Source organism: Microcaecilia unicolor, unplaced genomic scaffold (genome assembly GCF_901765095.1).
Source record: "Microcaecilia unicolor unplaced genomic scaffold, aMicUni1.1, whole genome shotgun sequence".
In the NCBI taxonomy this organism is placed as follows: Eukaryota; Metazoa; Chordata; class Amphibia; order Gymnophiona; family Siphonopidae; genus Microcaecilia; species Microcaecilia unicolor.
Genome location: NW_021963268.1, coordinates 2,273 through 14,291, shown reverse-complemented (window position 1 = coordinate 14,291; position 12,019 = coordinate 2,273). Strand labels below are relative to the sequence as shown.

Genomic DNA, 12,019 nt, shown 5'->3' with positions numbered 1-12,019 from the left:
GAGGGAGGAGGGAGGGGGGGGGACCGCCTGGAACTGGGGGGGGGAGGGGGGGGGACCCGCCTGGAACTGGGAGGTATATTTGTACCTGGGGCAATGAAGGGTTAAGTAACTTGCCCAGAGTCACAAAGAGCTGCAGTGGGAACTGAACCCAGTTCCCCAGGATCACAGTTCGCTGCACTAACCACTAGGCTACTCCTCTACTCCAATCACCATAAACGGCCCTGCTTACTAAGCTGCGCTAGGGGCGTGTTTTTTTAGCGTGCGCTAACCATGTAGATGCATCTGACTGTGAGTAATCTAACTATCCCAAACTGACACCAAATGAATACAATCAAAATACTCCTAGCAATCTACTCCCTCACACTGACCCACTTAACACTATCCACCCCAACTTACAGAATATAACATCATACCATCCTACAAAATCACCAAAGACTGATCAAACAAGCCACACTTCACCAAACTACTCATCAAATTAAAGGAAGATTATTACTCACGGTCAATACCAACACAATGGAAGGAAATATCACAACAAACATACACCACCCAACGAAAGACAACTTACAGGACCCACACATCATCAAACCTAGCAACCCAATACCAAAATATCCAATTGGGCTACATTAATGCTAGGTCCGTAGTTAAGAAAACCACAACAGCAGCAGACTGGATCAACTCAGAAAACCTCAATCTTATCTTCATCAGTGAAACATGGATCCACAATCAAAAGGACCCCATAATCCTCAAACTATGCTCCCAGGTTACAAAATCATCACTGGACCAGAATGGAAAAGAGAGGTGGAGGCATAGCGCTAATCTACAGAGCACACTTCACTACCGAAAACCATCGCCGAGTCCATAACACCCCAACTAGAAATAGCTTCACTCAGAATCCAAACAAATCCCTGATGATCAAACTGAACTGCGTCCTGTTTTACAGACCGCCGGTACCTGGATCAAAAGCCAGCCTATCTTCACGGATTTCATCTCAAACATGTGTGTAAACAACTCCAATACACTAATATTAGGCGACACAAACCTTCACCTAGAAGACCCCAACTTAGCCAATGCACGCGAATGCAAGACTTCCTAATCTTGGGATCTCAAATGGCCTGCATACAAGCTACCCACACCAAGGGACACACACTGGACCTCTTATCATACAAACTATCCACAGATCATAATCAATAACAGACATCAAATGGTCAGAAACACCTTGGACCGACCACTACAAACTGAATCCATCCTAAATTGGCGGAAAGAAGGGATCAAACCGTACACCAGAACAAAAACCTACACTACAAGAGGGCAAATAGACCCACAAATATTCTGGCAACAGATATATGTCAATGGATGGACAACACAAACTGACTCCATACATTATCTCAATCACTGGGAGGATAAATGGAGAAGCATACTAAATGAAATAGCCCCTTAAAGACAAGAATATCAAGAAAACAAAACTGAATACCATGGTTCAATGATGAATTTAAAAAACTCAAAACACAATCCAGAAAACATGAACGAGCATGGAAAAAATAAAAGATGAACATACACTCAATGCATGGAAACAAATACACAGGAAATACAATATGCAATTAACAAGCCAAAAGGTCCTACTACAAGACTAAATTAGGACTGCATAACAAAGATCTGAAAAACTATCAACTCGCAAATAAGTTACTAGACACACCCTGTCACCACATCCCACCCGCAGACAAAACTGGCTACCTTTTAAAGACAAACATAACAAAATTACTAAGCACTCTCATCACACAACACCGACATCGAAAAATTCTTCAACGACTGGACCTAATCCCGGACGGATACCCAGGTGATCGTATCTGGTCAATATTCAATCTACTCACCACTGAATCAATCCTACAAGCAACTCACAGGTTCGCCAACACCCACTGCAAATTGGACATACATCCCAGTCACCTACTTAAATCCGCCCCCAGCCGATTCACAGAAGACCTCACATCCCACCTAAACTTCATGCTACAACAAGGTTTCATCCCGAGGAATATGATAACATCCTACTTACCCCAATACCAAAAGACACTAAGAAAAAAAAAAAACAAACAACCTCACCAACTAGCACCCAGTTGTCCATCCCTCTAGTAGTAAAATGATGGAGAGCTTGGTGACCAAACAACTTACGGAATACCTGGACAAGTTCTCAATACTACACGACTCACAATCAGGATTCTGCTCCCACCATAGTACTGAAACTGTCCTAGTCATTCTCCTGGCCAAATTCAAGGAAGGAATAGCCATAGGTAAAAGCATACTTCTCCAATTTGGCATGTCAAGCGCATTCAACATGGTAAACCACAATATACTAAGACTCCTTGGCCACTTCGGGATTGTTGGAAACGTACGCAATTGGATCAAAGGCTTTCTAACCACCAGAACATACCAAGTAAAATCAAATTCAAACATATCACCACCGTGGAAAGCACCCTGCGGCATACCTCAGGGATCACCATTATCACCAATACTCTTCAACATGATGATGATCCCACTGGCAAAGTCCTTATCCAAAAAGAGGCCTCAACCCATTCATCTATGCAGATAATGTTACAATCTACATTCCATTCAGACATGCCTTGACAGAAATAACCAATGAAATCAATGATGGCCTGAACATCATGGACTCTTGGGCAAATTCATTTCAATTGAAATGAACACTGAAAAAAACACACTGCCTCATCCTCTCATCCCAGCATAACAATTACAAACCAGCAACCATAAACACCTCAGGACACACACTCCATACTTCAGATAGCCTAAAAATACTCTGAGTCACAATCGACCGCAACCTCACTCTCAGAGCCAAGTAAATACCGTAATAAAGAAAATGTTCTATTCAATGTGGAAAGTCAAATGAATAAAACCTTCCCTACCGAGGGAAACTTTTTGTACCTAATACAATCAATGGTCCTAAGCCATGTAGATTACTGCAACGGAATCTATGCGGGATGTAAAGAACAACTCACAAAAAAATCCAGACCGCCCAAAACACAGCAGCCAGACTGATCTATGGTAAAACACGATTCGAAAGTGCTAAACCCCTTCGAGAAAAGCTGCACTGGCTCCCAGTCAAAGAATGGATCATCTTCAAAATCTGCACTTTGGTCCACAAAATTATCTACGGTGTAGTTCCAGGATACATGACAGACCTCATAGATCTACCAACCAGAAATAGAATCGGATCATCACGATCTTACTAAACCTACATTACCAAACTGCAAAGGACTAAAATACAAAACAACATACGCATCTAGCTCTCCTACATAAGCACACAACTATGGAATGGACTCCCAAATGCTGTGAAAACAATCCAAGACCACCTAAACTTCAGGAAATCACTAAAAACTCACCTCTTCAAAAAGGCCTATCCCAACCGATCCAACGTAAATTCCCCATACCAGCAACACAGCATAACCAATGATCGTATGGACAATCTCCTCCATTCCCTCGACCCCATAACGCCTGATTCACATCTACCTCATTTGACCTTAACATAACTTGTATTTGTTATCAACCGTATGGCAACCGCCTCTACGGTACTATGTAAGCCACACTGAGCCTGCAAATAGGTGGGAAATGTGGGGTACAAATATAACAAATAAATATACCTCTATGCACATCTACATGGTTAGTGCACTCTAAAAATGATAGCGCACCTTAATAAACAGGGCCCAAAGTGTTTTGACCCTAAAAAAATAGACACCGACATACACAACCACTTCTCCCCTCATACACTGTGCTGCAACATGCTTGACAGTTTGCCTTCTTCCAAAGCCCCCCCCCCTCCCCCACAGTTAACCTGTTTGCTTTCACTAATCTTCTTATGATAAAACAGAAATAATCATCACAGTGGAAGACCTCAACCACCATTGCTACAGCTCAGCAGATGCCTTTATCTGAAACACTGACTACAGGCTGAGCTCTCACAGTCATCCCCAAACACACCCAAATCTGAACTGAGCAAGACATGGCAGGGGAGGAGAGACAGCAGTACCAGGGCACAGGGCACAGAAAAAAGCCAGCAGAGCTCTCTCAGAAGGCACAGAAATGATTACATACCAAAATTCTGCCTAAGCTTTATACAATAAGTATTTTACAGATAGGCGGAGTTCGGATGGAACTCGCACTTAATGAACAAAACTATAGAATAATTTATGTCTGTATCTCCGGCATTTAGGCATCAGCACCTAGAGGAACAGTGTGGCTGTTGTACGTGCTTGCAACTAAATTATAGGTACGTATTTCACCTGTTGGGTGGATATTCTATAAAACAAAGCAGGTGCTCTCTACGGTATGGCTTAGGGATAACAGTGGTGTGGGAAGGGTTGATTCCACTGGAAAACACCAAGGGCTCATATCAGCATTATATAAAGTAATGAAGACAGGCCTTGTTAAAAACAGCCTATATGCTAGCTAGGAAAGGCAATTAGGGGAAGAACTAGCACAAAAAAAAACCCGAGGTAAAGTAACGAATTCATAAATCGTAAACGTTATATATTAAATTGCTGTCTGGATGGTATCTCACTCACCCCTAATGCGTCAACACATTGCTGGCTAGACTGTGGGGGTAAGAACTTACCTTCATATATGGTGACTGTGCCTCAGAACTAACACTTTTTGGGAACAAGTGAGGGAAGAAATAAGGGAATTTTCAAGTGGGTGATTGAGGACTCTAAATTGATGCTACTGAGGTACCGGAAAGAGGGCTCTGGGAGACTACACAGGAAACAAATTGAGGCCTGCTTGTCAGCTGTACGTTGTGAAACTGCCTTCCGATGGAAACAGTGGAGGACCAAAGCATATTGCAGTGAAGGGCAAGGCCAAGACATTAACAGCGAATGTGCCGTGATAAGCTGAATCACTTGAGAAAAAAAATAGAAAAAACTTCTTGTTTACTTGGGTTTGGAATATGATGCTGAGTGTGTGTGTGGGGGGGGGGGGGGGTCTTAAATGTAGGAGGGAAATGTTAAGTTTGTGGGGGATGGTTATTTTCTGGAAAAAGGGTTTGGATAACAGACTTGAAGAAACCACTGGAAACCAGCATTTTTTTGATGTTCTCTGATCGTAATGTAGCATATTGTGCTTGGTTCAAACTGAAATACGTTGAAAAGAATAAGCTTCCTCTGGGTGCCTATAAATAGATTACCCTCTATGTGCCTATCCAATGATAAAACCGGTGGCAAAATCTTTTTTTTTTTTTTTTTTTTTTTTTTACAGTTGTCATGGGTCACTGGTTCTTCTACTGCTACTCCTTTTTATCAGGAAGAAATTTTGCCAGTGGGAACTCGGGCATCTTGTACCTGTCTGTGGATAATAATAACAGCCAGCTCTTACCTGCACGGTCACCCTTCATAGAGTCCCAACTATTGCAGTTAAAGTCATCATAGCCAGCCAGCAACAAGCGCCCGCTTTTAGAGAACGCACTGAGGTGATGCCACAGATGATGTTGTCATGCGAATACATCATGAGCTCCTGGTCTGCCCGCAGGTCAAAAAGTCGGCAGGTAGCATCATCTGAACCTGTCGTGAAGGCGTTTCCATTAGGGAAAAACTAGACAAGAGAGATAAAGAGAATCTGTCACGACACAGAAGAAATTCATCCAGGATACTACTATGCAAACTTCCTTCACGCATGCACACACTGCCCCCCCCCCCCCCCCAAGGTACATCGTGTGTAAGAAAAACCGTGACATTACTCACACAAACGGCATTGATGTCTGACTCATGTGCCGGTGAAAGTTTGCCGGCACATACTGTCCCTGATGTCCCAGAGTTTGATAGATGCATCACATGCCCCCGATACAAAGGTCCTCATATCTGGAGCGAGGGAGAGGCTCATGACATCACCACTGTGACCGGTAAAAGTAGTAGTCTGTTGTCCAGTCTCAATATCCCATAATGCACTGTGTGGTAGGGGAAAAAAAAAGTCAGACTCACTAAAAAGCTGCTTACCAATAAAGGGTGTACCCTGAAAACATAAGGATAATGTCATTATCATTCGACCCTAATCAGATTTTTTTTCCAGAGCTTTTTTAGGTTAGTTGTTTCTGCATTTGTACCCCACATTTTCCAATCTAGTTGCTGGTTCAATGTGGCGTACAGATTACTTCAGGTGTATCAGTTACAATGCTGTTTGCAATAGTCGGGAGCTTTGTTTTCAGTCTGTTAGTGGTCATACATCTGGGTGTGTTGGTTGTTGTTCAGGCCAAATGTGTGGGTTCATTGAAGAAAACCTTTCTGAAGATGTGGGCTTTCAGATGTTTCTGGAAGGTTGTGTAGTCATTCGTGCACTTTGGAGCTTTTGCTATTGTATTCCAAGTCTTGGGGCAGATGTATGTGAAGCTGGTCAAGTATGAGGATTTGTGTTTTATTCCTTGGCACTTAGGGAAGTGTAGGGTGAGGTAGGTTCTTACACTGTGAAAATTTATTTCTCACTCCTGCTACGAGAGGAATATTTTTCTTGGCATCTCCAACTCATTCTACATAATTTTAGGCGGGGACTTCAGACTTATCTTTTGGTCTTTTGCCGTTGCTTTTTTATGGAGACGTTTTCTTCTTTTTTTTTTTTTTTACTTTGAATTTTTATTGAAATAACATCTCAAACATAACAACGAGCCATTGGCTCCAGCACATGACAATGCAACAATTTAATTTTTATTTTAACATTATGCTTATAACCCTTTTATCCCCCCCACCCTTCTCCCCTCACCCCTCCCCCCCCACTAACCCCTCAACAACTGATTCCCCCCTAAACCCCCTCAATATCTGTTAGATGAATCCATTCAGGTGCCTCTGGATTATATCTCCCCTTACGCTTATCAGTCAATTTTTCCAACTCTATAATGGTTTTAAATTTCTCAGCCCAATTACCTACAGTTGGCTCAGCGGACTTTTTCCAATGCATTGCAATAGTGGTTTTTGCGGTGGCTAACCCCATTCTCTTGAATCTCTGTTGCCATCTCTTTCCCCTCTGGTTCCCCCACCCCAGGAGGCAACATTTAGGATCGCATGGAAAAGTACTTTCTAGAACTTTAGACAACTTATCCGTTATACCTTTCCAATAAGGTTGAATCAACTGCACCCCCACCAAATATGAAAAAAAGCAGCAGGGCAGGCCACTCCTTCCTTCCGTGTCCCACCCTCGCCTGACGTAACGTAACGTCAGGCGAGGGCGGGACACGGAAGGAAGGAGTGGCCTGCCCTGCTGCGAGTGCAAAGATGAATGGTGAAAGGAAGCATTTAAGAGGTTAGTTCCGGGAGCGACTGAGGGCAGGGGGAGCCGGCGATCTCGGGTGGGGGGGCGGACCTCAGGTGGGGGGGGGGGACGACGACGACCCGATGTTTCCCCAAAAATAAGGCCTCCCCTGAAAATAAGACCTAGCGGGTCTTGGGGAGCAAAAATTAATATAAGACAGTGTCTTATTTTCGGGGAAACACGGTATTTAACTACTATTTGCTGGTTTGAATTTGTCAGGTCAAGGGCACGGCTGATCCAGCGACTTCTCTTCCTTGGAGCCACATTCTCTGTGCGGTAGGTCAAATTTACATAGTTCAAAATCTAATTTCGGACTTCAAATTGAATATATGTGGCCTCACCTAAACCTGGATCCATTCTAGGAAGTCAGCATACCTAGCAGAGTCTTTCTAGCTAAAGTTTTTATTAATTCGTGTCAGCAAGGGAAAATAGGGGTGGGGGTTCCCTGATTCTCTAGATGTATTTAATGTGACAGAGCTCCCCCGATACCTCTTATGTTTATTGAAGTATTATTAATAAGATTCAAACTTCAGCTAGCTTTGGTAGAATCGCTGCTTTATCTTCCTCCTCCAGTAGAAACCTCTCCATAGGAAGAACTTTCTTCCTTGATTTCAGAGTTAGTCTCATCCTGTTCCAATTTGTTAAATAGTTGGAGATTTGAATTTGCATACTGACGATCATAACAATCATTTAGTTCACTGATTTGCTTTCATTTATTGCCGATTTGAATTTGGCAGGTCACTCTGCAGAATTTTAAGGATGGACAGGGGAGAATGGGAGGGAGAAGAGTTGGATGCCAAGTGGTCTCCCGTTCTCACCACTGTAGCCCTCCCCTCCAAACAATGTTTTGGTTATGGCTACACTGCTGGTTTTCGGGTGGTGGTTCTGAAACTGTGGCATCAGTATCCAGAGGAGCTAACGTTACAGCAGGTGTATGGAACATCTTCAAGGACATTGAAAACCTAGCTCTTTGCTAAATAAGTATTTTCATTAGTGGATAATTCAATTAGAATCCAGGCTCTTCTCTGGTCAGACAATTTATTATTTATTTTATTATTGCATTTGTATCCCACGTTATCCCACCTCTTTGCAGGCTCAATGTGGCTTACAATACATCATGGACAGTGGAAATGAGAGGAGAATTGACATTTAGTGTTACAGAAGTATTTTGGGTTACATGGTAATGGAATACATGATAGTGATATAACATAAGGCATTCTTAACATTACTAGATATATGTGGGAATTCACATGTTTTGGTCTGTGTGTATTCTATTTTCTCTCTTTCTGCTACTATAACATCTCAGAAAATGTTAATAAAAGCCTCTAGAAATCTTAGTAAGCTGAACTTAGAGGCTCTGGCATTACAATGTAGATCTTTCCTTTGGACTTCATGACTAAACCACTGCAAGATCACTTCGAACAGTATCAAACTCCTTTGCAGAATCTCAAATATTAACATCAACAACAGACTGCAAATAATCACACTTCTTATGTTGAAAGACCCAAATTCTTTTTTATCTTTTTTTTTCCTCTTTTGTTCTTTTAAGGAAATTTAGGAGGAAAAGGTCTCAAAATGCCCAGATGCCAGGGTGAACGTAGTCATCAATGTATCTCAAGGCACATTCCAGGCTAGGCTCATCACCGACCAAAAAAACCCTCCTATTCCTTTATTGATTGTCATGTCTGTGTGATGCCATATTGCATATAAAAATATTTTTGTGAAGTTTTTTGAAATTTGCACCTAACCATTCAATGTGATTCAAACAAATCTTCTCAACAAAACCATCTCTATATATAAAAGGCAGCACCAACGTTCTAATGAAGCCTCCAGCCGGAAGTGTGAAGGGGGAGAGATATCCGGTTTCCCCATGAGTGTCTGCCCCGCCCTCGCTCTCTCTGTAACACAGTGAAGGAAAACACAGCACAGCACGAAATCGCTCTCTTTGTAACAGTGAAGGACTGGAGGAGGGAGGGGAGAGAGGGCAGATGCCTTCACTCTCTCTGTAACACAAACAAACACAGCACAGCAGGAAACTTAACACTGAAGGACTGGGGGGGGGGGACAGAGAGCAGAGGGGACGGAGAGCAGAGGGGAAGGGAGAAAGGGCAGAAGGCAGGGACACACACACTCCCACATGCACACTCTGAAGAAAACCTTGCTAGCCCCCGTTTCATTTGCATCAGAAACGGGGCTTTTTTTACTAGTATATATATATATTTTTATTTTTGTACATTTGTACCCCGCGCTTTCCCACTCATGGCAGGCTCAATGCGGCAGGCAATGGAGGGTTAAGTGACTTGCCCCGAGTCACAAGGAGCTGCCTGTGCCTGAGGTGGGAATCGAGCTCAGTTCCTCAGTTCCCCAGGACCAAAGTCCACCACCCTAACCACTAGGCCACTCCTCCACGCAACATTCCATGTAGAAGTCGGCCCTTGCAGATCACCAATGTGGCCGCGCAGGCTTCTGCTTCTGTGAGTCTGACGTCCTGCACGTACGTGCAGGACGTCAGACTCACAGAAACAGAAGCCTGCGCAGCCTTCTACATGGAACGTTGCTAGTGGACTAGCAACATTCCATGTAGAATCTCCAATAGTAGCAACATTCCATGTAGAATCTCCAATATTCCATGTAGAATCTCCAATAGTAGCAACATTCCATGTAGAATCTCCAATAGTATCTATTTTATTTTTGTTACATTTGTACCCTGCGCTTTCCCACTCATGGCAGGCTCAATGCGGCTTACATGGGGCAATGGAGGGTTAAGTGACTTGCCCCGAGTCACAAGGAGCTGCCTGTGCCTGAGGTGGGAATCGAGCTCAGTTCCTCAGTTCCCCAGGACCAAAGTCCACCACCCTAACCACCAGGCCACTCCTCCACACATATATTTGATGGAAAGACTTAGCTTCTTGCTTCAGACGTGGGTCTGGCTATCAACGTCCATTCATGAGACTCCCAACTCCCCGTTTCAGATGCGCGTCTGGCTGTCAAACATCCTAGTCATTCCATCATATGTGGTTTTGTTGAGAAGAATTTTTTGAATCATACTGAATGGTTAGGTGCAAATTTCAAAAAAAAACTCACACAAAAAGTGTGTTTTATTTGCAATACGGGATCACACAGACACGCTAATCAATAAAGGAATAGGAGGTTTTTTTGGTCGGTGATGACCCTAGCCTGAAGTGTGCCTTGAGATACATTGATGACTAAGTTCTTCCTGGCAGCTGGGCATTTTGAGACCGTTTCCTCCTAAATTTCTTTAAATTTCCTTGTCCCAGGATTGGTAGCATGGAATGTTTCTACTAATTGGGTTTCTGCCAGGTATTTATGACCTGGATTGGCCACTGATGGAAGCAGGATACTGGGCTAGATGGACCATTGGTCTGACCCAGTATGGCTATTCTTATGCTGTTATGAAGTGAAACTTCAGGTCAAAAGCCCTTGACACACTTTCTTGCCATATGAAGGATTGTGCTTCCAATGGTTTACATCAACAGTAGACTGCAAGTAATCACACTTCTTATGTTGAAAGACCCAAATTCTTTTTATCTTTTTTTAATCTTTCAACATAAGAAGTGTGATTACTTGCAGTCTACTGTTGATGTAAACCATTGGAAGCACAATCCTTCATATGGCAAGAAAGTGTGTCAAGGGCTTTTGACCTGAAGTTTCACTTCATAACAGCATAAGAATAGCCATACTGGGTCAGACCAATGGTCCATCTAGCCCAGTATCCTGCTTCCATCAGTGGCCAATCCAGGTCATAAATACCTGGCAGAAACCCAATTAGTAGAAACATTCCATGCTACCAATCCTGGGACAAGCAGTGGCTTCCCATATGTCCATCTCAATAACAGACTATGGACTTTTTCTCCAGGAACTTAATCAAACTTTTTTAAAACCCAAATATGCTAACCACTTTTACCACATCCTGTGGCAATGAGTTCCAGAGTTTAGCTAATCTTTGAGTGAGGAATCCTTCAAACTAGCTTTGTACCCTTTCCCTAATTCCTATTTTGTCTACTAGCCCCAAGGTAGGGTGGTCAACCTTGTCATAAGCTGAGGATATGTCAAACTGTAACAGAAGGATTTTTTTTGCCTAAATTTTACAACTAGTGCAATTAGGGTGGTCTCTGTGTTAAATTGCAGCCTGAAACTTGGATGTACATGGCCCTTCCTGTTCAGTTCAGTGTGCAAGCTGGAAGTTTCCTTACCATGTTGTGTCTCCAGAACTGGTAATAATCTGATTGTCATCCAAAAAGCGGCAACAGGACAGGTAACCTACAGCAGAGAATTAACTCATTATCATAGTTAATCCATCAAGACAGCCTCCCCCATCAGTGCTCAAAACCTATTCATGGATGACTGCCCAGTCCAGCTCACTTGAAAGTACCTGTCAGACCCCAAATAAGAAAGCCCATTCAGGTTGCTCAGCCCCAAAAGCAGAAGGTGGGGAAACCTAAGTCTATAGTAACTAGTGGACACATCTTCTAGAAACATATTCAAGCCTTTTTTTTGCAATTCAGCTTTTACAATTCGATTTGAACATGTTCTTTGACAGAAAACTGCAAACTTAATTTAAGCATCGACTGTAAAACGTCTTCCTACTTGTTTTAAATATACATCTAGTTCATTACATGGAATGATCTTTCGACCTAGTACTAAAGAGAGACTTACTAATCACCCTTATCAAGTGTTCCACAGGACTTATAATTATATAAACTTTTAT

The 12,019-nt window shown here is 42.7% G+C and overlaps 1 pseudogene; it reads right to left on the bottom strand.

The window, feature by feature from the left end:
- The window catches only part of LOC115459127, a 16,445-nt pseudogene extending 4,874 nt beyond the window's left edge, over positions 1-11,571 (bottom strand).
- Between the last annotated feature and the right edge of the window lie 448 nt (positions 11,572-12,019).